Source organism: Copadichromis virginalis, linkage group LG2 (assembly GCF_057382275.1).
Source record: "Copadichromis virginalis isolate Kocher_CV1m ecotype Utaka linkage group LG2, C_Virginalis_male_GT1.1, whole genome shotgun sequence".
Classification (NCBI taxonomy): domain Eukaryota; kingdom Metazoa; phylum Chordata; class Actinopteri; order Cichliformes; family Cichlidae; genus Copadichromis; species Copadichromis virginalis.
The window spans coordinates 27678589-27704857 of record NC_140619.1 but is presented as its reverse complement, the minus strand read 5'-3'; the positions used below and the strand labels follow the sequence as shown (position 1 = coordinate 27704857).

General features: G+C 38.5%; 1 protein-coding gene and 1 long non-coding RNA gene across 4 annotated transcripts in view; one reads left to right on the top strand and one right to left on the bottom strand.

Moving 5' to 3' along the window:
* frmpd3 (FERM and PDZ domain containing 3) overlaps positions 1–26269 on the top strand; it is a 100922-nt gene that overhangs the window by 18605 nt on the left and 56048 nt on the right. For 2 of the 3 annotated variants that reach the window (XM_085476716.1, XM_085476744.1), the window contains exon 2: positions 22010–22087. The exons of the other annotated variant lie outside the window; for it this stretch is intronic. The gene's annotated coding sequence lies outside the window, so the exon portion shown is untranslated. The remainder of the gene's footprint in view (positions 1–22009; positions 22088–26269) is intronic. 3 annotated transcript variants of the gene reach the window in all.
* Positions 17180–20093, bottom strand: LOC146717476 (uncharacterized). The gene is made up of 4 exons (XR_014921917.1): positions 19881–20093; positions 19367–19522; positions 18821–18913; positions 17180–18559 (listed from the first exon to the last, which is right to left on the bottom strand). It is a non-coding gene; the product is annotated as an uncharacterized LOC146717476 (long non-coding RNA).

Below are 26269 nucleotides of genomic sequence, written 5' to 3'. Positions count from 1 at the left end.
AGCTGGAGATGGGAAGGTCGCATGTCTAATCTGCTGACAATAAGTAATTGTGAGGATATTGGGAATAAATGAATGCTTTTATGAACTTTTTCAAGTTTTAGAGCCCTGACTTTAGTTTAGGAGATGAGGCTTGAGATGAGGAGGAAGAAGATGATATTTCTTTCAGATGCCAAGTGTTCTGTCTCAGACAATAAAACACAGATATGATCTTTCATATGTGAAGAGTGAAGGTGCAGACACAAATTAAAATTTTCATTATTCAAGATGGCGAGGCAACATGGCAACTTCCACAGACCGGCGCCGCTGCTGTGCACTGTTTTTCTAATGGAGCCATTCTGAAAATGCATCATTTTGGTAGAAGATGTGGTTACACACTCATCAATGTACAATATTTTTCACATTAAATGTGTTAGAGAGAATATTGTGACGTACCTGCTGGTAAAAAGTAAACTGTAATGACAGAATCATGTGCACAGGTCAAGTTTTTCATTTTTGTGTAATATTGTGATCTGCTTCCTCTGACCTCCTCTGTGAATGCAGAGTTTATGACACACCTGCCATACATCAGCAATAGTGATAATTAGCAAAAATCATTTTTTGTGTTTCTGTAATGGTTAATCGACAAGTATGCCCAAGCTCTTGAATTCCAATGGTATTTTTTCCCCACTAAATTATAATAATTGTTGTCATCCACAAATTTTCAAATTTACTCTTTTACTGTTGTTTTGTATTAAAATGCCAAACTTCAGATATTAACTTGCATTCTTGAACAGCACTTATCTTTTCTGTGATGCTTCTTCCATTTATCAGAAATATAAGAACTATGCAGATTTGCATCTTTGCTTTGTGTCGAAAATCACATCTTTGGTTTTGTTTTCACCCATTCCAAAAAATCCAAAAACCAGAAGAAAGAAGCAATGCAAGTGGGGGGGAAATGAAAGGAAAAAAAGAGAAAATAACAGGAGTGCTGCTGGTGTCTTAAATCACCGGTGCTCACTGAAGGGAATAATGGTAAAAAAGAATAGTGGGGCAGAACAAAAGCCAAAAAAAATGGCATAAAGAAACCAAGTCCAGGCACTCAGAGTAGGTTTGAAATAGTAATGAAACTCCTTATTTTAATGGCCAAAGAGATTTAAATTACACTAATGCTTACAGATTGACACCAACTGAGCAATTAGTTTTCATCATTTTCTTTAGCCTCGAGGGGGCAATAGTGAGTATAACATTTCTCTAGATTTCAAGGACTTCTTCCAGGAAGTGCAGAGACGGACGTACAAAGATCTTCCAAAAGCTGTTAAAACATTACCAAACAAAAATAGAGCAGACACAAGACATTAAAGAATTAATTGTCATGTATACAGCACAGTCCGGTACGAAAGTCAACATTGTAACTCAACTGTAGTCAGTCACAAAAACAGTGATCCTAAATTAGGACCCAGCTGCTGATTATAAGAAACATCAAAGGTCTAACCCCTAAATTAGGCCAAGGTAGTCAGTGGCCGTTAGGCTACAAATCCAGTATGCCTTTTATCCCCGCCCTTGGCATCAAACTAAGATTTTCAGTACCTGACAGTCTTTATGACATTTTTATTTACAAAAACAATCTTTTGCACAGAGGCAGCATCGAGGTGCTCTAGAAAGATTCCGTTTATAGCCCTTTCCCACTCGTACCTACTCGGCTCGACTTTGGTCTTTTTCCATTACAATCAAGTACGTGGGGTCGTTATAGCAACACAGCTGAAAGTCCAGTGACATCATTTGTATGCAAAATGAACGCCACAACAATGGAGGACGTTGAGATGATGGCATACCTGCTGCTCGGTGTATTTTTTTTGTCAGAGTCGGGGACCACGGTGTTTATTATTGCGTAGCCACTTCGCTCGCTGAGGCAGGTTTCAAAAAAATGTCGGTTTCGATTTTCATGAACGAGATGCTGTCATGAGTCATTAGGTGACATCACTGAGTAGTCAATCGGTGGCATGCAATCCACTGAGCTCGCATTTTTAGGTCTCCTCAGATCACTTGGAACCGCAGCCAAGTAAATACTGAAGGACCTGGTACCAGGTATTACTATCCAATGGAAAATCTAAAAACAGAGTCAAGTCAATTTGAGCCAACCTGAGTAGGTATTAGTGGAAAAGGGCTATTAGTGTCTGTCCTGGGTCTGGAGCACCAGATGCCTGCTGCTATGCCTATATTTGGTGTAGTTAATTTAAAAGCTGAATTTTACATCCAGTTTAAAAATTGGCTTAAAGCTGACTTCAGTTCAATAAGGAGAAATCATCTCGAAGAATTGAAGGTGATTTATTGACATTCATAATTTAATTAAGCTACTTAGCGATTAAGTCTCCAACAACCCATCACAGAAAAACAGAACCCAGCAGTGACAGAAATTAGAGTAGGACCTCCCAGAGACTACAGGCTGGTGAGGATGAAGGTGGAGGCTCGAAGCTTGAAGCAAGAAGATGATTGGACTAGAGCAAAGATGTCAGCATGGAGTTTGACCCTGTGGCAAAGAGGAAGTGATGTAAAGAATAGACTAGCAGCCAACAACCCAGGAACGCAGGCAGATGAGTCATTACAGATCTTCCTTATTGAACTTGTGTATAAGCTTCATTTAAGTTGCTATTGGAATAGAACATTTCTGTTTAAGATGTCATGATGGAGTCTGATAAATACACAATAGTAAAAGCAGGGTTTGTCATGACGGTATCTTCTCAAATAATCATGAACATAGCAGAAAGCAATCATTGTTTTTGAGATATGTTACCCACTGGTTTCGATTTCTATGACATTTACCAGGTTTCATGTTAAAGTCTATGTTTGTTTGGCACGGCAACAACACACAGTTGTCGCTTGGGAACAATAAACATCATGCTGAAGTTGAAAATAACACAATAAGACATCATATGATCTATGACATTACAGAAATCTGGGAGCTGAAAAGATGATTTGCAATTTCGAGAAACTTGACAGTCGATAGAGAACACTTTGCAATGCTGGGAGGGCAGCTCTAAATATAGGCTATCTCTGACTTCCCATCTGGTGTTGCGATATTTGCAAAAGACTGGATGGCTACAATTTTAACAGTCTCGGTTAGTGCAACAAGTAAACGAGTGAAACAAGCTGATAATGGAGCAGCAAAAGAATCAACTGATTTCTCATCCAACTGGCACATCCTATTAATTGCATAGCTCTGTCATTTTTTTGTCTCCCATCTCAAATACATCACATACTATGCTGTAAAAACACACCTCACAATCCCAATCCATAATGTCTGTAGGCAGTTGAGAGCTTCATACATCTCTGGTAATTCGAGGCTGCAAAAGAACACATGCCCAGTCTATCTTCTGCCAAAACTCTCACTGGGCAAAGGTGCTGCTCCCAGCTAAAAGCTGTAATTTCTCTTGCACCTGGCTAGTGTGGTCGGGGCCAATAACTGTGTGCCTCTCAGGCTCATCAGTCTGGCAGGAACCCCGAAGCTGTGCTACTTGTCACATGCAGCACTTTAATATGTTCCTGCAGGCTTACTGCTCTGACAGAAATTTGCTTGCTTTGTGAACATATGGCTGTGGATGAAAACTTTTATATATCTAGCTGCATATAAATTCCCCAGCACTTTGCAAAAAGTCCAGGACGTAATTTTGATCATTTACGATGCAAGTACAGATAACAGGGATACCTTCCATCCAGAGGGTAAGCTTCAGCTTCTTTGAAAAGGCTGTGCGATTACTTTGTGCTCGTCTTCTGTCAGAGCATCGGGGAGAAAACGGCACAGATTCCTTGTGTTTCTACTTGTGCTGGATTCTGATGTGTATTTGTTATCAGTTTGTGCCCATGCTTGTGCGTGTGTGCGCGTGTGTTAAGTGGATTTCTTACTGAGCCGGATGCTAGAGCCTGGTATGACAAAAGCTTATGGCTTCAGACAGACAGATGTTCCTCTTCAGATAACGATCTCAGCATAGAACATGGCTGTGAGAACAAAGCTGTCTCCTGTGATTATGTTCCCTCTGCAGCTCCAACCTGGGGAATACTTTGTGCCGGGTACAGTCGAGATCCAGCTGATTGGCGTCATACAGAGTTAAATGATTAATGCTTTTATGACAGTTTCTATTTTTACATCTGCCACAGTGGCTGTTTTGAAGCTGATGAAAAAGAAGATTCTGTGCAGACTCAACAACTTATTTGCCTTGTTTTCGCTGCGAGTTTCAAAGCCCACCGAGATAAGAGAGTGGGGGATCTGGCAGCTGGCGGAGTGGAGGGTGTTTTTGAAAGGGAAAAACTTCAGAGCGGCATTTAATCTCCACCTTCATACCTAAACCGTCCCCAGCAGCTGGGAGAGGAGGACCCGAGCAGGTGATTACCAAAGTCAGGGGCAAGGATGTGACTGAACCACACATAAGATACTGAAAAAGATGCGGCCCCAATACGTAACCACTGAACTTGCTTTAAAATGACGTAATCACATTCACAGACGTAGAAAACGCACACAGCGCGTTTAGCATTCATCACTGTTTGACTGTCAGCTTCAGGGCCTCTTTGAGTGACAGCTCCTTTTCTGATATCTCCAGGGCAAAAAAAGGTGAGAGTTTCAAAAATCTTTTCTGGCTTTACTTGACAACCCAGACACCACAGGATGGTGGATACAGCCCTAATGTGACTAACTGCCTTAGGTGTAGGCTCTCAGAGAAGGTTGCCAGGCTAAACAAATGCAGTGAGAAGAGAAAATCTCATTTTGGAGGGAAAATCTATTTATGTGAGAATGTACTGTATACACAGAAACTAAGCATTTTTTTTAACATATACAATACATATAGAGCAGTCACACAGTGGTATTTTGTACAGAACAAAATAATACCTCAAATTATTTGCCTTACAGTACTGTGCAAAAGTCTTGAGCCACCCATCATTCCTTTATGTTTTGCTTGCAAGGAGCCAGATGATCCTGTATTTTTAAAAAGTGGTCTAATCTATTCTGAATGTCTGATTTTTCACTCATTTTCAGTCCAGAGGGTTGCCAGTTTTATTTGTTTGTTTGTTTGTTTACATGTAACTCTGACCTATGAATCATTCAAGCCTGAAGCAGTGTAGTGTCAACACATTACAGAAACTTAACAAAGGATCAGCTTTAAATACATTTTGCATCTTTTTTACTAGCAGCCTGTCACAAAAATGCATAATTTGTTCTTCAGTTGAATCTGCAAACATACCAAAGCTAACACAGTTTAACAGGCATAAAATAGCATTTCTTCACCAACAAGGTAATTCCAAACGAATCACCAAAAGCTATTAGCTGGAAAATTGGCATATCTGAGAGTGGTGTGTAGTGTGTCCTTAAAAATTTGTAGAAACTGGAGAAGTGGTGGACAAAAGAAGAAATAACAGCCCTGAAAAGTCTGGAGCGGATGAACAGTATCTGAAAATTATGTCCTTGAGAATTAGGAAAGAAATCCAGCAAAGGCCTGACACAGGAGCTGAGAGATTTATCTGACCTTTAAGCTGATCCATCTCGTGTTCACAGAAGCCTCATCAGAAACGGTCTCACTGGAAGAGTGGCTGTCAAGAAGCCATTCTTAAGGAAGGTAAGCAGGGAGAAAAGGCTGCGGGATAACAAGTTACACAACACTGAAAATCAGTGGAAATGGGTCTTATGGAGCGATGACACCAAATCTTTTTGCACAAAATGATCATGTATGAATTATAAATGCAGAAAAGTTCCATCACATTTTGAACCACTATCACTATCAGTCATGCATTGGCCTCCCCGGAGCTCAGACCTCAATGTTAATGAAGCAGACAGACAGAGAACAGAACAAAAGGCAGCCAACATCCAAAGTGTTGAAGAATAAAGGTGTTCATACTAAATATTGACTTTCAAGCTCATTAGAAATGGATTTCTTTGAAGGACTTCCACCCGTGTCCACAAAAAGACAAAAAAGACAAAAAGATGTGTTTTGGAAGTGTTCAGCAAATATTGTGCTCGAATATATTATCATAGCTCAATATGTGTGTGATACCTTTCTGTTTTGGGCAAAACTAAACGAAATACTCTGTTAAGGTACTTGAACTTGAGTAAAATCTAATTATAATTCACTTTATATAAAGTGTTCAAAATGTTTGAAAAAGAGCAAATAAACTGAAAACAGATCAACGTTGTTCTTTTCACTGATTCCAACCATCTGATGGCCTCACAGCTTTATCCCTGATACTTTTGAGAGAACCAAAACACAGTTTGGGCAGGTTAGAGTCAGCTGAACAGAATGTACTTTAAAATGTCTCCTCATGCTTATAAACAGCCACAAAAGTATTAATGATTTATCAGCCCCAGTACTTCTGTACTTTCATAGGTTCAAATAAAAAATTCTGTTGACTTCTTTCACTGCAGGTTTTATCTTAATTGTGGGGGTTTAGGCCATAAAACACAAGTTCTTCTGTTTATTTCAAATAGTCAAATAAGAACTGGTTGATCTGGTCACATGAAACTAAACATAATGTCATACAAAGGTGATCAAGGAGGCTGTTGGTTGTAGTCAATTACAGATGATGACACACTATGGAAATCATTTTTATTTGTAATACTAATATTATTTCACATGTTGTGAAATTACAGTGTGACTCATATCACAGGTTTTTTTCTCTGCACTAGTGAGAGGAATGGCTTCATGATCTAATGGTCTACGGCATGGTCTCGTATTTTAAAGTCAAATATTTCAACCCAGAAATCATACACCGATTTGACAGCCAGAGATTTGCAGTCACATCTGGGACTCTGCAAATGAAAGGGCAACCTTGACATATTGATGCAGAGAGGGGGCATGACCTGAACTGCCGCCACTAATCAATGTTCACCTCAACCTTCAACATTTCCAGCAAAGCAGTCCCATGGGTGCCAGTTCGGTCTGACTGCTTTTCCACTGCGTAGATGCCAAGATAGCAGAAAAATTTGTGTCTGCACTTTTTTTTGTTCAAAGCAGAAACTTCAGTGGTTCAGTGCAGGTGCTTTTAATAATCTTGGTTTTATGGCGCCTCATAAACAATGATGTTAAAGATGTACGACAAGAATGCTGAGGAAGCAAAAGGATGTGTTGCACAGCTTTACCCCAATACGATCCCATTTCCTAATCACGGACCTACTGAGCTCCTCCCAGGTCTTCATTGCAAATTTATGTTTTCTGCTGAATGCAGACTGAGGTGTTTTGCATATTACCTATCAGCCCCTGGGAACAGCACAATAGATCATTGATTGGTTCAGTGGTTTGCTTCTGGATGAGCTATGCAGGTAAAAACAAGAGACGACAGAGCCTTTATTTTAAAGTTCCTCTGAGTGACTGAGGAACCAAAACAGTCCTTAGGTGCACTCGAGGGGCCAGATGTGTACCTTGTCTGCGCAACAATGCATATGTCTTTCCACACAGGTAGACTGGCATTTATAACATATATAATATAAGAAGAATTTGCAATAAAAAGTGTTTCTTAGTGCAAATCAAGCCTGATTTGATATATAATTTTCTCCACTAATTTAACTAAATAATTTAGGGCAGTGGTTCTCAAAGTGTGGACTGAGGCCCCATGGTGGATCACGAAGGTACTGCAAATGGGCTACAGTAAAAACAGTTTGAAATCTGTTTGAAATTACTAACAAGTATGTACACTTACATATTTGTATAAATTTATTTATTTATATAAAAACTGAATTAAAAGCTTTAGCATTAGCAATTTATAGCATCCTGTGTTGTTGATGATTTTACATCATTTTTTCTTGTGTTTTGATTAGAGTGAAAATTTAGGATTGGATGGGCCTCATGGGATTTTCTGGTTTTTAAGTGGGCTGCAGCGTTCTTGACTTTGGGAATGGCTGATTTAAAGCATGTTCACTAAATGTGCCAAATTGGTGTGAGGACACTTTTGCAAAAGTAGGAGTGGGAATTCCTGCAGGGCGTTTGTTAACAGGGCACACGGATGGACCTGGTCATTTCACCTCAGTCCACCTCAGCCTACATCACCAATGCAAATTACAATTCAAAAACTAGCAGCCCTGGTGATGAAGCGAGTAATCTGTGAACTACAATAACAGTGTAATAGAAGGTTTTAGGTATGTGGTTTCTCCCGAAACAGCAATTTAGATCAATGGGAGGCAGCTGAAGGTGAACCAGACAAACCGAAGGAGACTGTATAAAGACCACACAGGGGCACATGTTAGCACCTTCTGTGTGGAGTTCGCATGTTCTCTCTGTGTTTGAACATGCACTTAGTGAGGTCGCTTAGGTTAATTGGTGATTCTAAGTTGGTTTAAATGGTTGTCTGTCTCTCTGTGTTAACCCTGCGACACACTAGTCCAGGGTGCACCTTCTTGTCCTATGGCAGCTGACACTGAAACGGAAGTAAATGGATGAATGGACCCGGAAACTGTGAAATTGTGACCAAAAACCTGAAACACTACTCTTTCTAAAAAGTAACTTTACCGCCTGTGCTCATATGGAACTTTTCTCTCCCTTTGACCTGGTTCATCAAAGTAGTACTACGGCTTAACAACCAGAACCATGCAGGGCTCGGCTGTAAACATGCAGCGTAAGAACACAGAAAGGAGCCACAGGACAAAGCCAACACTTTGGCATGATGCTCAGATCACTGAGCCAAACACTCGTGCTCGTTCTGATAACATCTCCCTTCAGCCTTCGCATTACATTAACACTCTTAGGCTACGTTCACACTGCAGGTCTTGATGCTCAATTCCGATTTTTTGATCAAATCCGATTTTTTTGTCTGCTTGTTCACACTACAAATAAAATGCAACAGCAAACGCGCTCTAGTGTGAACGCTCAAAGCGGCCCCGCATGCGCAAAAGAAGACGTCACACAAAACGAGCTCTGTTTAGACCCAGAGCAAACAATATTGTTTGACTGATGGCCCTTAATATAAAGAGTTCGGACTTCACGTTTCCCAATCTTTTTTTTTTTGCTTTAAGTTATTTTGTTATTTACATAATAATGTAGATAACCTAATAATTATCGTTATTGCTGTTTTAGAGGAGCGGTGCTTCAAAGGATAGTTGCAGATTTCTGTCAGAATCTGCAGATTATACAGTACAAATAAAATGTTCACGTTGTCTTCCCAACAGTTTGACTAACATCTACACTGGATGGCCAGGAAGTGTTCGCGATGTCTTCCCCGGCGCTGATAATTGGTCTTGTGTCAGTGACGTAAAAGACGGATTTAATGCGACATGACCATTCAAACAGCAGTCGCTTTCTAAAACATCAGATATGTATCGGATTCAGTACCACATTCGAAAGTGACCTAGATCAGATTTGAAAATATTGGATTTGTGCCGTTCACACTGTCATACCATGATCGGATATGCGTCGCATAGGGTCAAAAAAATTGGATTTGATGCGCTTTCGCCTGCAGCGTGAACGTAGCCTAAGAGCCAACTATGGCTACGTTATCTTGGTAAGTTAACCCAGGGTTTCCCCTCCATGTCCTCCACGTACTTTAACATGGGAAAAATATGAAGAGGTTAAACACGCAATGCAGGCTGAAACTGCTACAGAGTGGGAGTGTATGTGAGAGGAAGACCTCTGTGCAGTGGTTTATTATTAAATGCATTGTATGGATTTGGTCAGTAAGACTGGACAAGACCTGCTGTATTGATAGTGTTTAGGCTATTTCAAGCCACTAGAGAAAGCCTGCTGAAAAATACTGTGTAAATTCATCACAACTCACTAAAACATGGGAGAATCTGACAGATTGTAACCGAGCATTTCATTAAATGAATGTTTAATAGATAGTTTTAGTTTTGATTCTTTCAGCTGTTGCCCCGATTAAGTTCGACAGTAAGAATAAAGAGAAAAACAGGATCATATATTATCACTTATAGAGCAATAAAAATGTAAAAATTGTTAGTAGCCAAAAAAGAAAATAAATTTGTGTCTAAGAATCTATATTTATTACTGATGCTCTTTCTCCTTTTGCCCCTGCCATTATCCACATATGTGGATGCGAGGGACCCTCTGGGAATGATGTTGATTTTTTTTTCCCACAGAAATGACTGAGTAGGCGTTGATTTCATACCTGATGATCTCTGATCTGTAACATAACCTGCTCCAGAGTGGGTCAGGTTACCATGGCGATATAGTCCTGTAAGAAGTGATCTACCTTCATGGTAAAGAAAATCTGTATTTCCACATTTGCACAGTAGAGTGAAATTCTTTCAGTGGTGCAAACAGTGATCTTATACACAAGTGATCAGTAAAGGAGTGTCTACACGCGGGCATTATTATGGGATTGGAGTGTAAATCAGGCATGAGTATGTGCAAATATGCACACCTTTATAAATCTGATTAAAAGAATGATTATGCAAATGTCTCCCTTTGTGAATACATACGGTTTTTGTCCCATATTTGAGCAGATATGGGACAGAGCTTTTCCTCCACGTCATTAGAACGACTTGTTTTTGTGTTCACAAACTTTATTCCAGCTTTCTGACTAAATATTTTTTCTGCCGCCATTGACACAGAGACACTGTGTATCACCAGCTAATGAGGAGAAACGTCTGCATGGTAACAGCCAGTCATTAAACACACACAAAAAACCCCAACAAACAACAGCAACCCGAGCCAATCTTGTAATTAAACTAGAGCTACGTGGCCTGGCTCTCTAACCTCGATGCCGTCGTCACAGAAGAAGACAGTCATAGCAAAGCGAGGATTACAAGTTGTCGTGTAGCTTTAAAGACAGACTTGTTCCTTCGCTAACGGTTATCCTCTCTCTTTGCACAGTTTCGTTTTAGACAGAGAGCAGCACTCTTTGAGTCATTAAGTCCTCTCACTGCGTCAGCATATGAAGATCTCTTCAGCGTTATCAAAGAGGATACATCATCTTGTTGAACTGAGAACAATTTCCTGACATGGAAAGCAAAAGCTTCTCATTACACTGATGTGACAGTTCGCACGTTAAACGTCATTCACGCACATCTCTTTAAATCGACCTATTGTGCTGTTTTCTGTCTTATTTGCTTCAAATGTATATATGAGGAAATATTATTTAGTGTTATAAAGATTCAGTGGAATCTTTATCCCCACACACACACACACACACGCACACATGCACCTCTCTGTGTAATGGCTTTTTGTGGATGAGTAGTAAACTGGATGGTCTTAACTTCTCCAGTGGGCCAGACCTGTTATGATGCAATGCTTTTAACACTTTCCCTTGAGACTTGACTTTTAAAGAGTTCATGGCGGTGGCCTTTGAAGTATTAAGCTCTAGTTTATGTCACAGAGTTATAATTGGCTGCTCAAGATCACACTGTAGTGCTGGACAGTATGTCAGTGGACTCGTGTTCCCCGTGGGAAGTGGGCCAACCAAAGGTTTCTAGTTTTCAAATACATAATTTAGTTTATTTAGAGGTGCATTCAGGTGCAATGGAGTCGAAAGGGCCGAATAACCGTAAAATGGAGCTTTGTACTTGTGCGTTTACAGCAAACACGCTTTAGCCGATCTGTGACAGACAAAAATCTAATCAGATGCAGAGAAAAACACCCGTTGTAAATAAATACACTCTGTACACACAGCGTGAAGTTTAGCCTTTGAATTCTCTCATGTTTGTCAGTGGCGTGCCATGCACTGACTTCTTTCTGCAGTTAAAGCTGCGAAATACCAGCGCTAGATGACATTATTGATCTGTGACTTACATGACTTGTACAACATAACTAACAATGGCACTGCATTAAATGTTAATGTTACTAAATATTTTATGATCAGCGGTCAACGGCAAGCGTATCGTTTTGGATGTTTTTATGAGTTTTTCAAACTAAATAAATTGCACAATACCTTTTTTTAAGCAATAAATTTAAAATAATGCCAAACTCATATATGCAAATTAATACTTATTTTCTTCTTTTACTTGTCAGAAGATTCAATAAATAAATTTTAAAAAATGTGAATTTTCTGAAAATTATTTCATGGTGAGGGCTTTAAAAAGTGAAGTTAGTCAAATTTTCAACTTTATAATCTTATTCAGAATCCATATTGTGCAGAAGACATTGTGCAAGACGTTTTTAGGCTCATATTCATGCTTTTTAAGCTCTTTAGCCCTTTGCTGTAAGATATGTAATGCATCAGCATTACAGCATCACAAAAGCTTGGAACTTGAATTATTTTTTAACGAACATGTGTGCTGATATTGGTATTGCGAACTTCATTAAAAGCCTACTTTAAGTGTGGTATCAAAATATGCTTAAATTACCTAAAGTTAAAAAGGTTAAAGCACCTCTCTGCCTGAGTTATATACTATTAAAAGAAGCAGCTACAGTCAGCTCTTCCCATGTCACAAGAGGTCGCCACAGCTGATAGCTCCACATGTTTGATTTGGCAGAGTTTTATGCCTTTCCCCGAAGGGAATTTGTGCCTCCGGCTGGAATTTAACCAGCAATCTTTCGCTTGCCAAGTGAAGGTGTTCATTTTGCAGGAGGAGATCATTTTTAATTACGTACATACTGCTGGGTATTTTTATCTGTAAAAACACAGCATATCTCAGTATATTGATATTTTAAAGTGCACAAAACAGTAAGTTACTATAACTTTTAGATAAATAGTATGGAGTAAAAAGCACAATATTTGTATCCCAAATATAGCAGAAGTAGAAAAAAAACATAATAAAGAATGTTCCTGGGTCCTTATGCATTTTCACATTTCATTAATGTTTGCATTTTTCTTTATTTGGATGGGTTAGCTGTATAAAGATTGCTTGTTAATAACGGGTGAAACAAATAAGCTTTTGACTGTAATGTGGACTGTGTCCATAGTGCAGCTCAGTATCAATCAAATTAAACTGAACTTCATTGTTGGAAACACTGAATCCAGAAAATGAGTGAAAAACTGTTTTGAAAATGAGGCAAAAGTTAAGCTGGCTGTTTGCAATCAAAAGTGGTTTTTTTATCCTTTCAAATTATAATTGCAAATCGCCAGCAGCCGAATGTTCCTGCCTTCTGTATTGCGTTGCTTTGTTGTGCACAGTGGTAAAGTACAGCATGAATAATAGTCACTTTTCTCAGCACAGAGCATCTAAGTGGTGGTGCTGTGTGGGTGTATTTTGGGCACTGTTTAACATTAAAAGAGAAAAGGGGAGAGTGCAGTGAAAGACATGATTAGTCACAGGTGTTCTAGCTGCTGACGTAAAACTCCTTATGCTGGGCACAGGGCATGTGGAAAAAAGGACAGATTCCAGAGCTGTGATGAGTGGGCAGCGCAAGACACTATGATATATGTGTACACTTAGGTAACAGTGATTTTAAAAAAGACTATAGTACACAACACTTACACTATGTTTGCATTTGATTTATTACAGAGTGCTTATGTGTATTATTTCTGTTTAAATGATCACCATTACTGAGAAAGATAACTAAACTCTGCCAGCTGGATATAAACTCGTTTTAACCCATATATATTTAAAATAAAATCAATAAAAGCAATGTATTTAATTGGACCATGATTGATAATGATGATGCAATTTTTACCCTAAAAGTACTCATAGTGATCAAACACAACAACAGTGCTGGGATTCCAGATATTAGCCCATTGTAATCAAAAATCCCAACTGATTAAAATTTGATGCTGATCTGACCGTAGCAGCCATCCTGGTTTGGAGATGCACGGGAAGTTGACCTTGAAGGGCAAATCTGGCTCTATTTGCACGACTGATTCCAGTATGAGAGCGAAGTGCCGAGGTGATACAATACTATGAGGTCTTTAAGATAGGATGGGCCTGATTATTCTGTGAGGAAGTGTGGCTTGTATTTAAAGCCACTGTGACCTCACATGAAGGGACTAGCAGCGATCAGAAACCATGGACCATCAAACTCTCCATTATGTGGCAAGGACAGATAAAATAACTACTCATGACTCAAAGTGGGTGGGTGCAGAGTTAAACTAACCTTATCTTTGAGGCCGCTGATTGAAGGGACTACCAGAGGAGCTGGAGGATGCTTACTGACATACAGGGTTTAAAATATCCAAGAGGGTTATACAGACAACCAGAGCACAGATAATGTCCACTACAGTTAAACTGTCAGCTACAAAGTGATGGGCGGAAAGAGAATTGCTTTATATGTGGGTAATGTCTTTGATGAGATTCAGTCAGACATTTATCCCAAGGATGGATAAAGGCTTTGTAAAAAATACATATATGAACCTTAGTGGGCTGAATGCCCCTTTGTAAAGATTGAAAGGTACTCTGTGTAATTTAATATGCCACTTTCCTTCAAGTAGAGGCCTCACAAGAGACCGATTTAAAAAGAATTGAAGAAGCAGAGGCCAGGCTATCGTGACTTTTAGACAAACTCCAAAAACCATTCAGCGTGCTTTTTATTAGCCTTATCCTGTCCTCTAAATTGGTGTCTTTCTTTATAACGCAAGCTTTGATTAAAAATTGATTTGAGCTTATCTTTTGTACCTAAATTCTCATTTTTTTAAAGCAGCACGGAACTATAGCAGTCAAATAAATGCGCTGTGAAACGATACAATATTTCCCAGTGAACTGCGGTGGAGATAAAGCGTGAAGTATAGTGCTCCCAAATGGTAAAGCACAAACATTAAAAGTAATGCTCTCTGAATCCAGTAACACAACAAACACAACAACATAAAGCCATCTCTCAGGACGCTAAAAGTGGATATGGGATCTGATATTTGTCTTCCAGCTCCTGCAGTTTGAACATCCACAGCTTCAACCTCAAGGTTTCTTGCTGCGTTCTGTTTAGACGGAAACAAACACAGCAGAAAACGTTGAATTCAGAGGGCCTTCTGGGGGTGTCGCTAAATAAATTATTAATTCACCCGACTCCAGCTGAGGCTTATTTTCACTTCTTAAAACCCTTATTTTGTGCTTGGCTAGAAACCATCGTCTTTTCCGTTCTAGGTGAAGATCCCACTGATCACAAAGTCAAACAACATGCTGATTTTTAAAAGGTCTTATTTAATTTTCGCTGGAAAATCAGTTACTCTGATGCACATTTTTTTCTAACTGGACAGAAACGACTCGTCTTTGGTTCCGCGGTACAGTTTCACAGATTCTCTGTGTGCCAGAAAAAAAAAGAGTCCAACTGAGCAAAAAGTAAAATGATGTTGACAAAGACTAATCACATAATATTATCATGAAGGCAGGTGTACCGTTGGCCCAACCTAGGGAGAAAATTATCTCAGTAATTTGGATAGTTCCAAATACAAGCAAGTATCAGGTGTCCAAAGACTGCAGCCAATTTTGCCTTATCTGTGAGGTGTGCAGGGAATTAGAAATCAGCAATCATCCAAGAGAGCAACCCATCAGTATCAGACACACACAGACACACAGACACACACACACACACAAAGATGAAAAAAAAACTGTGAAAAAACACTATTAATTAGTTGCCACCTTCCCATTCTTTGTTCTTCTCTAGGCCCTTATTTTCCTTCTGTATGTATTAGGTAATAGGGTCTAATTGTCCTGAGGTGTAAACATGAAAGTGCAAACTAAATCATTATAATAAGCCTTGTAAGGTTTATTAAGGGGAAAGCAGTAGAACAACGCATTCAAAAGGCTAATGAAGTACACAGTAAGAAGAAATAATATCCAAGTGGCTGAGATCATCAGAACTGATTATAAAAGGGGGGCTGCTCTTGGCAACGTCTGGTGGAATACGATGTATATAAAATGCTATCAAGTTAAATTGCTAGCTGAAGAAGTCTGACATTTCTTTTCTATCAGTATTTTAGATTACCTTCCAGAAGGGGTGGTGGTGGGTTATAATGAGTTTCTGATGTTGCTTTGAGATTGTTGGAAGCTTGTTTAAAGCACTAGTGGGGGCCACTAGAGTAGCTTTTTGCACAACAGCTGCAAAAGTGGGAGGGGATCTGGAAAACAATGGTAATGTCTGGAATCATGCACTGGTTAATGTTAAACAGTGCAAAAGTCTTAAGCTACCCCTCATTTCTTTCTTTTTGTTAGGAAAATGGGAAATAGTTATCGTTGTTCATAAAAACATATGTAATGGATATACAGTACATACGGCAGAGTTTGTGCAGTTCTAAAGCACAATATTTGGTATGACCACTTTTAGTCTTCCACACAGTCTGAACTCTCTTAGGCAGTTTTCTTGTTATTTCTTTGAGTCATCTTCAGGAAAGGTTCTTCGGGCTTCTTGAAGGACGTTCAAAACTCTTCTTTGGATGTTTCTGCCTTTTGTTCTGCACTCTGTAAAGATGATCCTGCTTCAGTAATGCTGATGTCCGGGCTCTGGGGAGGCCAATCCATGACTGATGGTGTTCAGCTGTGTGTTTTTTCTATTCAGGCATGCTTTGAGTGTATTGGCAGTGTGTTCGGGATATTGCATGGTGGATCAAAAGCTGATGGTAACTGTTAAGTATTTATAATTCCATCAGTTTGACAAGATCTCTGACACCACTGGCTGAACTGCAACTGCAAACACTGACAGAGCCCCTGTGTGTTCTATAGATAGCTGTAGAAACTAACTGTTGCTCCATCTCGTGACCTCCTACGTACATATTTTAATGACAATTTGAACCAAAAACAGCACTGCATAAATGCTGTTGTCATAGATTTTCAGTCCAGTCCTTGTGTAATTTGGAATAGCTCAGACTTTTCTCCCCGTTTCCCTTCCTTAAAAATGGATTCTTGAAAGCCACCCTTCCACTGAGACCCGTACATTTTTTAATTGACATATATCGGAGAAAACGTTGCAGATAGATTTTTGTTGATGCTTGTGCCACTTTTGCACATGCTCTGTGACGCCTCTCCCCTGACCGCCCTCACCCCCTCACTCAAAAAAATGAAACGTTGACTTTAATTAAAATTATTTTGTCAACAGGTTCCACGAAATTGCATTATTTTAGTTTAAAGCAAAAATCTTTAGTTCATCTAATTTAAAAAAACTACTTAAGATTAACAAGACATATTTAAGACTAACTAAATCAAGTTATGTTGTATGAACATAGATGATATTTTTTAGGTTAGTTTAGATTAGTTACTTCAACACATTTCTTATTTGTGGCAGTAAAATGTTAAATTTAAGTTAGATTAATTCAAATATTATATTTTCAGCCACCTTGTGCTTTACTAATTAGTTTTACATAAATCTATTTTGTCAACAGGTTCCACACAAATGAATTAAGTACATCAAACTTATTTTTTAAAATTTCTTTTATTGCCAACACATTCAGTGAGCATTTGTGTAAACCCAGTCCAAAATAAAACACAACAGCTCATTAGGGTTAGTAATTAACAGTATGTAGACAGATGCAACATCAAGACTTTAAATTAAATGTCTGTATCTGCCAGAAATAGAAGAAAAAAAAAAACATTGAAGACCACATAACACATTGATAAGATGACACAAGTTATGCACATGTAATGCTAGTAAGGTCTGTGGAGTGTTTTTTCTTTTAGTGTCTAAAATGAATAGCAAAGTTGCTATTTGCAATGATTGCTTAGGGTCAGTCCAGTAACACAACGCCAATGAAGTGCTTTCCTTTAACAATGCAAAGTGAAGTGTCCACCTCAACAGCCACAATTTAAAAAAAATTAATGTAATAATAATAATAATAATAATAATAAAAAGTCCACTGATATTAGCAACCAAAGAAAATTACATCACCATCCCAAATAAAACTTTAATAAATCATGCCAACATTATGGTCTAACAATAAAACAGCTTGTCAGCGTTCAGTTTTTTGCAACAGCACAGCAGTAACCATTTAACACTTGCCACTGTCAACGTTTATTTTACCAGTGTTTGGGCAAAAAAACTTCAGTTGTAAACATTTTAACATGGAAACAATTGTTCGTCTTTAAAAGTCTGCAAAATATACATTCATCCTGCATTCCTAACTTACCCTTATTCTTAGTATGTATTGCAATTACCTTTACAATGCACACAATGTAACACAAACTGAATATGAACATATTTCCACCTCATAACAATATGTCTATGTCTAATATACATACCAACCTTCAACATTTCTGGTGCAGTATCATCTCTCAATTAAATCCTTTAAATCTCAATACTTTTGATGGTCTCTTACTAGGCCCCCCACAACAGTAAAATCTCTCAAATTGTAGTAGTTTACAAACTTTTCAAAATGTTCTAAATTTCTCTTAAATGTAATTTTCCCGTTATCTGTCATTTACAAATTACCATTTTATTCCCATTCAGCCTCCGAAAAACTTCTGTCCATCTGACAGAACATTCATCATCCAAATTAAGGGTTGGCTTATTCATTCAGTTTATTCTTGAGCAACTGTACCTTGGTCAAGAGTCTGCTGACATACAGATGAAGGAAGAGCTTCTGAAGTACTTCAAAGAAAGCTTTCAGTCTCGAGGTTAACTGAGATTCAGTGCATATATCCCACCCATTAAGAGTGCACATGCAGAGGCCAGGTCTTCCAGGTCATGCAGGACACACACTGTGGTTATACCCACCTCGGCTGGAGGAGTGCTGGCATCAGCTCTTTCGATGGTAAAGATAGCAAGGGTAATTTGTTCCAGCTCCCTCTGAACAGCTGTAGCTTAGACACAAAAACATAGAAAAATGGCATCCAGTTTAATGAAGTAAACACAATATTAGGAACATGCACCCCAGTGAGCCACTATTTTAGACTACAGATTCAACAATAAATATAAATAGTTTGGGTATACAAGAAGATTCCCCAAAACATTTAAACAGGTTCCATGCAAATTACAACAACAACAACATTACAACATGCAACAACATTAGTTATTCAAAATTTGGTTTAATACAGATAAAAAACTAAACTAAAATTACCAACCAATTATTCTTTGAAGAGGATGCTTGGGTCTTCATTCAGGTAAAAAGGTAGTGCCCTGAGGACACACTCCCTCCCCTTTTCAATAGTTTCCTTCTGTAGAGAGTGGCAGAGATACAGGAAGAGAAAACAGAAGTACTTTAGGATGACACAAACTCACATTATACGCAAAATGAATGACATATCCACTGCACAGATAGACATGAACACAAGACCAACTAATCATCACATGGACATGAATAGCTAACCTGTTGGGCAGGGTTCCCACCACATTATATATGTCCATAATGGAGGTAAAGACAAACTAATACATCATCTTTTTTTGCATTCAAAACATAACATAAAAACATTCCCTTATGGTTTAACCTAAATCGAGGGATCAGATTTTACATATGTTTAGGTAATTTAAATTTTCCAACGTTTTGAGTACCAAACTTTGTCTTGCTTAATATAAATGTAAGTGCACTGTGCAGCTACCATACACTAGCTGTTTAAATTTGAAAATGATCTTATTAGCCATAATATTTTGCTACCAACAGAATAACGCACCTGTGTGGCAGGGGCCAAAGTTTGTCTAATTTTCTTCCCTGCAACGCCTCCTTTTTTCTTGAAGACTTTTATGAGCTGGTCAGTGTATTGGTCAAGTTGTGTAAAAAGCCTTGGAACAAGTGGAGCAGTAGTAATCCTCACATATTCTGCTTCCACCTGAAAACATGTCAACAAACACAACATACTGTACTGTAAATATATATACTATATGTACACATATACATACTTTATAACTAAAACTAATGTAGAAAGACCTCATTAAAGCTATAATTTTAACACAAACATTTACACAAAATGCTAATGGAGCCATTACAGCTTTTATTGTTATTTATCAAGTTCCAAAAAATATTGATCACAGCTGATCTGAAAAGAATTTCATGCCTCAGGCCCTTGAACTGCAACCTTTACAATGGTTCAGATCTGGAGTAGAAATAACAGGGGCATGGGATGGGTCACTAAAGAAAACTTAACTTATAAAACAGTTTTGTTTTTAAAAGTATAACAGTTCACATACCACATACAAGCTCAGCAGTACCACATACACCACATCAGTATAGGAGGGAGGCCTGGATCTGAAATTTATAAAGTAAAACAAGAAATTCATTACTTAATTTCAAGAAGCAAATTATTGTTTGAATTACAACTAAATAAAATACTACTCAGAAGAAAAGCAAGAGATTGACACTGCCATGTGCAAACTTTCTATAGAAGCAATTATCACCAGGTATGTCGACCTCCATTGTCTGTCCACTAATATGTCGTGAATAATTTTATTTAAAAAATTAAGTGTGTGATTTAACAAACTGTAATTTATAACTATGTTGATATGTATAACTCCGCTAGGAAACATGCTGTATTTACAGACGATTTTTACATAATACCGATTACTGATAGAGTTAACAATGGTGTCACAGTGGCTTTCGCCCTTGACTTTTTGGATTTTAAATGTCACTTTATGCTATCCTTGCTATCCTATTCGATATTTCCGACTCTCGGATTACAGTAAAGGAATCCCAAGAAAGCAAATGGAAAAATAACCCCATGAACCCCTGTAGCTTATCCCTTAATAAAACAAAAAACAATAAAAATGTTTCTTACACAGTCCACAAAATAAGCATGTCCAGGACCCAGTAAAACTAATGTAGAACAAGCGCACGCAAACAATATAACATGTCTTGTAAGACAAACGCAAAATATAACCATGCTCGACATGTAGATACTACACAACATAGTCAAAGAAAAAAAAATGGTCTTACCTCTCAAAGAAACAGCAGTTTGGCGCCAAAACAACGTTTTTAAATTAAATTTGAAGTCTTGCGCATAAGCAGGCCCAAGCCGTGAAACCTTCTTGTTCTTCGCGGTTTCATTACAACTGTTTTTGCATTACTGCCACCTTGTGGATATACAAGGTATATCGATCCTAATTGACTTAACTTAAATGTTATGCCATCAAGCATTAGTATTATGTACGTTGAATAAAAGACACAATTACGTAGACTTGATTAGAAAAACATATGTTAACTTAACAAAAACATATATTTTAAGTAAAATGAAAATAAATAATTAATATACACTGAACAATCCACCTCATTCATTTTTTTGAGTGTATCTTTTATGCAGCATGAGCAGGTTTGGAGAATTTCTTTGATTATGGTGTGGGTAGGAAGTAAAAAAAGACTTCAAAATAATAGCATGCAATATATATATATAACCGTGTAAAAAAACTATACTATAAAACCAAATGAATAAAATACAGAATATAGCATTAGGTCTACTTCTACCCCACAGCAGTACACCAGCTTGTGCCTGAATCTTAACTAAAATTACATTAGAGGAATCAGGGGGGTCAGGGGGTGAAGGAACTTCTGTTATTCTGCTAGTTTAGCCTCTGAGAGATTTCTTTTGGTGTAGCCATCAGATATCTAATATTTCTGTGCTGTTGATTGTTTACAAATGCAGATTTTTGCTCTTAAAAAAAAAAAAGAATGCATGAGGAAAATGCAGTCCTTTTTTTCTTATTTAAAAGAACTGTTTGCATGCATGCAACCAAAGCCTCCTCAAATATAATTAGAAAGGCAGGCAATAGTGTCTTGATGCTGCTTCTCTAGCCTTACAGATCACTCCTGGCTTCATAGTGAGTGGTCAGTGAAACAAAAATCTTATCCTTTGCCTACAGGCTTTACATTTCTTTCAATTTTAAACTCAGTTCAGCAGCATTCTCCTGACAAATATCACTATAGCAACGTGATACGTCTGAAATTGCAACACGGCTTGGGTTATAAGCCAGTGTCACAGCTCAGTAACACAGTAAGAATTCAAATCCACGTCTCGGAGACACATAAAAGCTTTGCAGGCAGAAACAAGAAGAAAATAAATGTCTGAAAGGCTGGAGCTGGCAATACATAAGCAGGAGCACAAACGACCAGATTAAAAGGGGAATCTAGACATTGTTTTGCTCGTTGCGACCTAAAATTTGTATATATGCTACATTGTCACATCACTTTAAGTGATACGAGCTGATTTTTATTCTATTATTTTTCATAGGTACACTGTTTACACTGGCTGCCTTAACTGCATGCATATGCACAAACACAGTTCACTCTCACAGGCTGTAATTACAATGAACACTTGTTGTGTTTGCAGACCTGCCAGCGCTTCCCACTCCCACAGTGCAAAGAAGTTGGCCAAAGAGAACAACCCCTGGACTAAGCATCTTAATTAGCAAGTATTCTTTCTTTTTTCTTTTTTTTTTTTAAAATAAAGCGTGCAACGGCAGAGGACACAGTGAGTAAAGGGCAACCCACAGTTTTCTATTACAAGCTTAACTGGTTAGGAGCTAGCAAGAACATCTACCAGCAGAGCAGATGTTCTTGCACAAAGACACACAAATCAGTAAGTACTGTATGTCCGTGAGCACACATACTGACCAAATGCGTGCGCTGATCTACACGGTCGCACACACACACACAGCACAAACTCGCAGCCTTGCATTAAATTGAAACCATTTATGCTTGAAAAACAGCTGAACCACTGCGATATCAGCAAGTCTTGACACTTCAGCAGGTTTATTATGGATATTCCAAGAATTCCTACCCGCATGCATCCAGTGGCTACATTGGCCACAGCCATGTGTTATCTCACAAAAAAAAAAAGGGAAAAACCCCCAAAGCACTTCCTCTTATAAGGAGAGGGCCTTTGAAGGTATTAGGATGCATATTGACATTACAGGACCTTGAGCAATTACAGGTCTTATCTTCCTGCCTGACAAACAGTCCGCTTCATTATGGGCTTTTAGCTGACACCTTACCTCAGCCTTTCCCACTGAGCCATCGCTGCTAATGCAGAAAACGAAATGCCTAAGAGGTTTGTTAAATATACAGTATCTGAATTGTTTAACTATAATTTTCTTCTTTAATGGTCCTTTTAAAGATTCCATTAGTGAGTGGATGCAGCGAATGGCAATTGAAGAAAGAGCACTGAGGGATGCAGAGGAGGAGGAATAAGTAATGCACTAACTTCTGAAGGAAAGCACGGTCCACAGAAGTTCTTTTAAGTACAGTATTTGGCAATTACTAGAAATAAAGGAGATTCTCTTTTTTTTCTCAAGGCTAATTGTGTGGAGAAATCGTCGAAGGAGATTGCAATTCTGATCATCGATAGATTTGTGTGCTCGTTCTTTTGTGTTGGCAGAAGTTTTGCGTATTTAAAGTGCATTGCAGCAAATTACACACGGGTTCGCTTCATTCAGATCGAACTGAGAAGCAGTGAATGAACAGCAGTTCTTGGCTGAGTTATTTTTAAAGTTATGGCTACAAGTGTTGAGCCACAAACCAGAATTCATAAAACTAAAATAAAAAAGCCAAATAGTTGCTGGTTTAGGATGCTCTCATGAGCATATGTGGCCAGTATCACTCAGGACCAGAAAACTTTGATTGTTCGCTCATTCAGATCAGTGATGTTTGTCTTTATTTTTCCTTTTTTTCAGTGAAAAATGAACATTTAGACCCATGGACTAATCAGCTCTAATTGCTGCCATGAGATAGCTCGTGATGTTACCATAGTAACACAGCAGGAACCATCCTAGTGGGTGTATTGTTTATAAAAGGATGCTGTGTACAATATGTTACCCATTAATTAAAATGTGAAAGCATCTCAAATTTTCAATGATAACTGCACAGAGTTTATTTATTTTTTCCACATCTTTACCAACTAATCAAACCTTAACGAACCTAAGCCTAAAATAGACAGCAATAGTATTTTTTTAGCCTTAGATCAGGTCAGGATGATGTGGTCAAGCTTTGAAAAGAGCACTGAGTCAAGGATGAGTTTGCCCTGGCTGCAGAAATAACCCCAGCGGGGAGTTGTGAAGGAGGAGGATAAGAAAAGAAGGTGTAGAAAGACACTGTTTGTACATGACAAATAAGAAGCGTTATAGTGTGTGCCCTGGGAGAAGAGAGGAGCAGAAAGGGTGAAGATGTGTGCTGAAAAAAGGGCTGGGCTCTGTTTATGGAATATACGAATCAGATGATGGATGTACGACGGAAGGAGAGAAGGTTAAAATGAGGAGGAGACGAGGGAGGAGAAAAGCAGTGGGAGTAATTATGGTGATGGGAGGATTAAATGAAGGAGCAGGAAGGTCTTTCTAAACATTATGGTATTGACTAATCCATGAATAGCAGGTGGTGAAAATGTCTGACCGCTCCTTCAGCATTCATCAAAGCAAAACACCAACTCACCTGGCAGTGCGTTCAACAATCAGCTGACTGAACCTGAAATAAATTACATTTCACTTGATTTAACCAAATGTCAGCTTCGAAGGCAAAATCCACACACAATCCAAGAAATCTGTCAGGCAGTGGAATAACGAAGCAGAAATATCGGTGGCTTTGGAGACAGTGGGGAGTATGAAAACAGTTACATCAAATCACTCAATTAAAGTGGACCTAGAGGTCATTTACTTCACCATGCTGAGGCCTAACAGCAAAAAGTCTTTAAATCTTTGAGCATGTGGAGTAAGCAGACAAATACATACGGCAATGCTGACAAGACCATCTATGCAGTGTAATCTTCAATCTGCATTAAATATGAAACCAAATGAAGAAACAAATAGATTTTTGTGGTTATGGGTTTAAAACCATAATTAATGGAACAGCCAGTTCTTTCATAATGGACATTTGTGCCACTGTTTCCTCTGGCAAATTCAAATCCATGTCTTTTCACAGCTCAACACCATCCGTGATGCCGATGCCAAGATGTGACACATTAGTGTGAGGGAGGAGGCAAACTCATAACTATGATTTCATAATGAAGAATGATGAACTAAAACAAAGACCTTTAAAAATGTGCATCCCATTTTTTTTAAACGGTGATCCTGATTCAAGGCTCGGTATGTAGTGAAAAAAATCAAACTAAATTAAAGCCGTTAAAAGGCAATAATCAAAATCTTCGACATAGCAGTGTGACTGTGTGAGAGGCGAACACTGGTGAACACTCTGGGCCATGTAGCAGCCAAAGTGCAGGAGATTTCCCCTGAGACTGGATAGACTCCAAAGCCGGAGCAAAAAGAGTATTAGTATTAGAATTAAATCTATTATTGTGCCCAGAAGTACAGTATCTGCTGAATGTGAAAATAAGCTACTGTTTATCACATTCACCTAAAAGGTGATAATGGCAGCTGTAACTGGATTTGCATATCCCTAAGCCTCACTCTGTTTGCTCCGCTCCACCATAATCAGTATCTGTAGATTACTTAATCTATTATAGTGAAAACACTTAATATGATGATTTTTTTTTTATCAAAAAGACCCCTCTGGTCTCCAGTATTAAGAAAATCACAACTACTTTAGCATCCGTGGAGGTTTGAAGCTCTAATATAGTGCCACGGTTGGAGCCAGCCTTGTGAAACGTTTACCCTTACTAACACACGAACCACCACTAGGGGCTTGCTGGTGCTAATTAAAATCTTCCTACTTTTATGTCAGATCTGATTCTTATTTTTGCATTCTGCACTGGGCATGTAAAGAATCCTCCTCGGTCGATTGTAAGAAGTATTGCGAGAGAGTTTGTAGCGGTCTCTACGGCTCCGGCGAGTCTTCATTTCTTCTTTGCATCCTGCAATCAAAGCGACATGCAGCTTGTCTTTGAAACATATAATTTATGAAGTGAATTATGAAATACATGCAGATGTTCTCGAGTCCATTAAAAACCAGAACGCTGTGCTCAACAAGAGAAAAGCGTCTCAGTCCGTGTCTTTAGAAAAGTGTGATGAAATATTGAATCAGAGCATGTTTGAGTGATTATGATGTCAGTTCAATGGCATGTTCTGAAACCTATAAACCAATCTAATCTAAAGAGGGCTTTCTGAATCATGAAATTAGTGCAGAGTGTGGGTGAGAAAATACAGGGAAATCAGTAAACTAAAAACACGAGGCGAATGCTTAAAATACCTGGATGTGTTATAATGCCAGTCATCCATTAGTCTAAATCAATTTGTCAGCAGGATTTAGCACCAATGCTAGAGCATTATGTTTCAGTCGCCATGGAGTCCAGTTATCACCTGAGGCATTAGGAAACATAATGCTTCAACCTGTTAAGGATCAACAGCAGCCACAGCCTGAAAGGAAATAGGAAGAGGGCCCTTATACTGTTCAACATATTCCTAAATCAAAGAAGACACGCAAGAGTGCAATACTCTAAAAATGAAACTGTTCTAAAGAAACTCTGAATTCAGTTCTGGCACTATTTGGAGTGAAAGAAGTCCCCCTGGAACTGATCTGTACACATTGGTCTGTGTTATTACTAGCACAAAGACTTGTGTTGTTGATCTGGAAACAAGAGAAACCACCAACCCACCTAACCTTGCTGAAAGGTGTTAATGAAAACAGCGGAAAATGATCAATGATC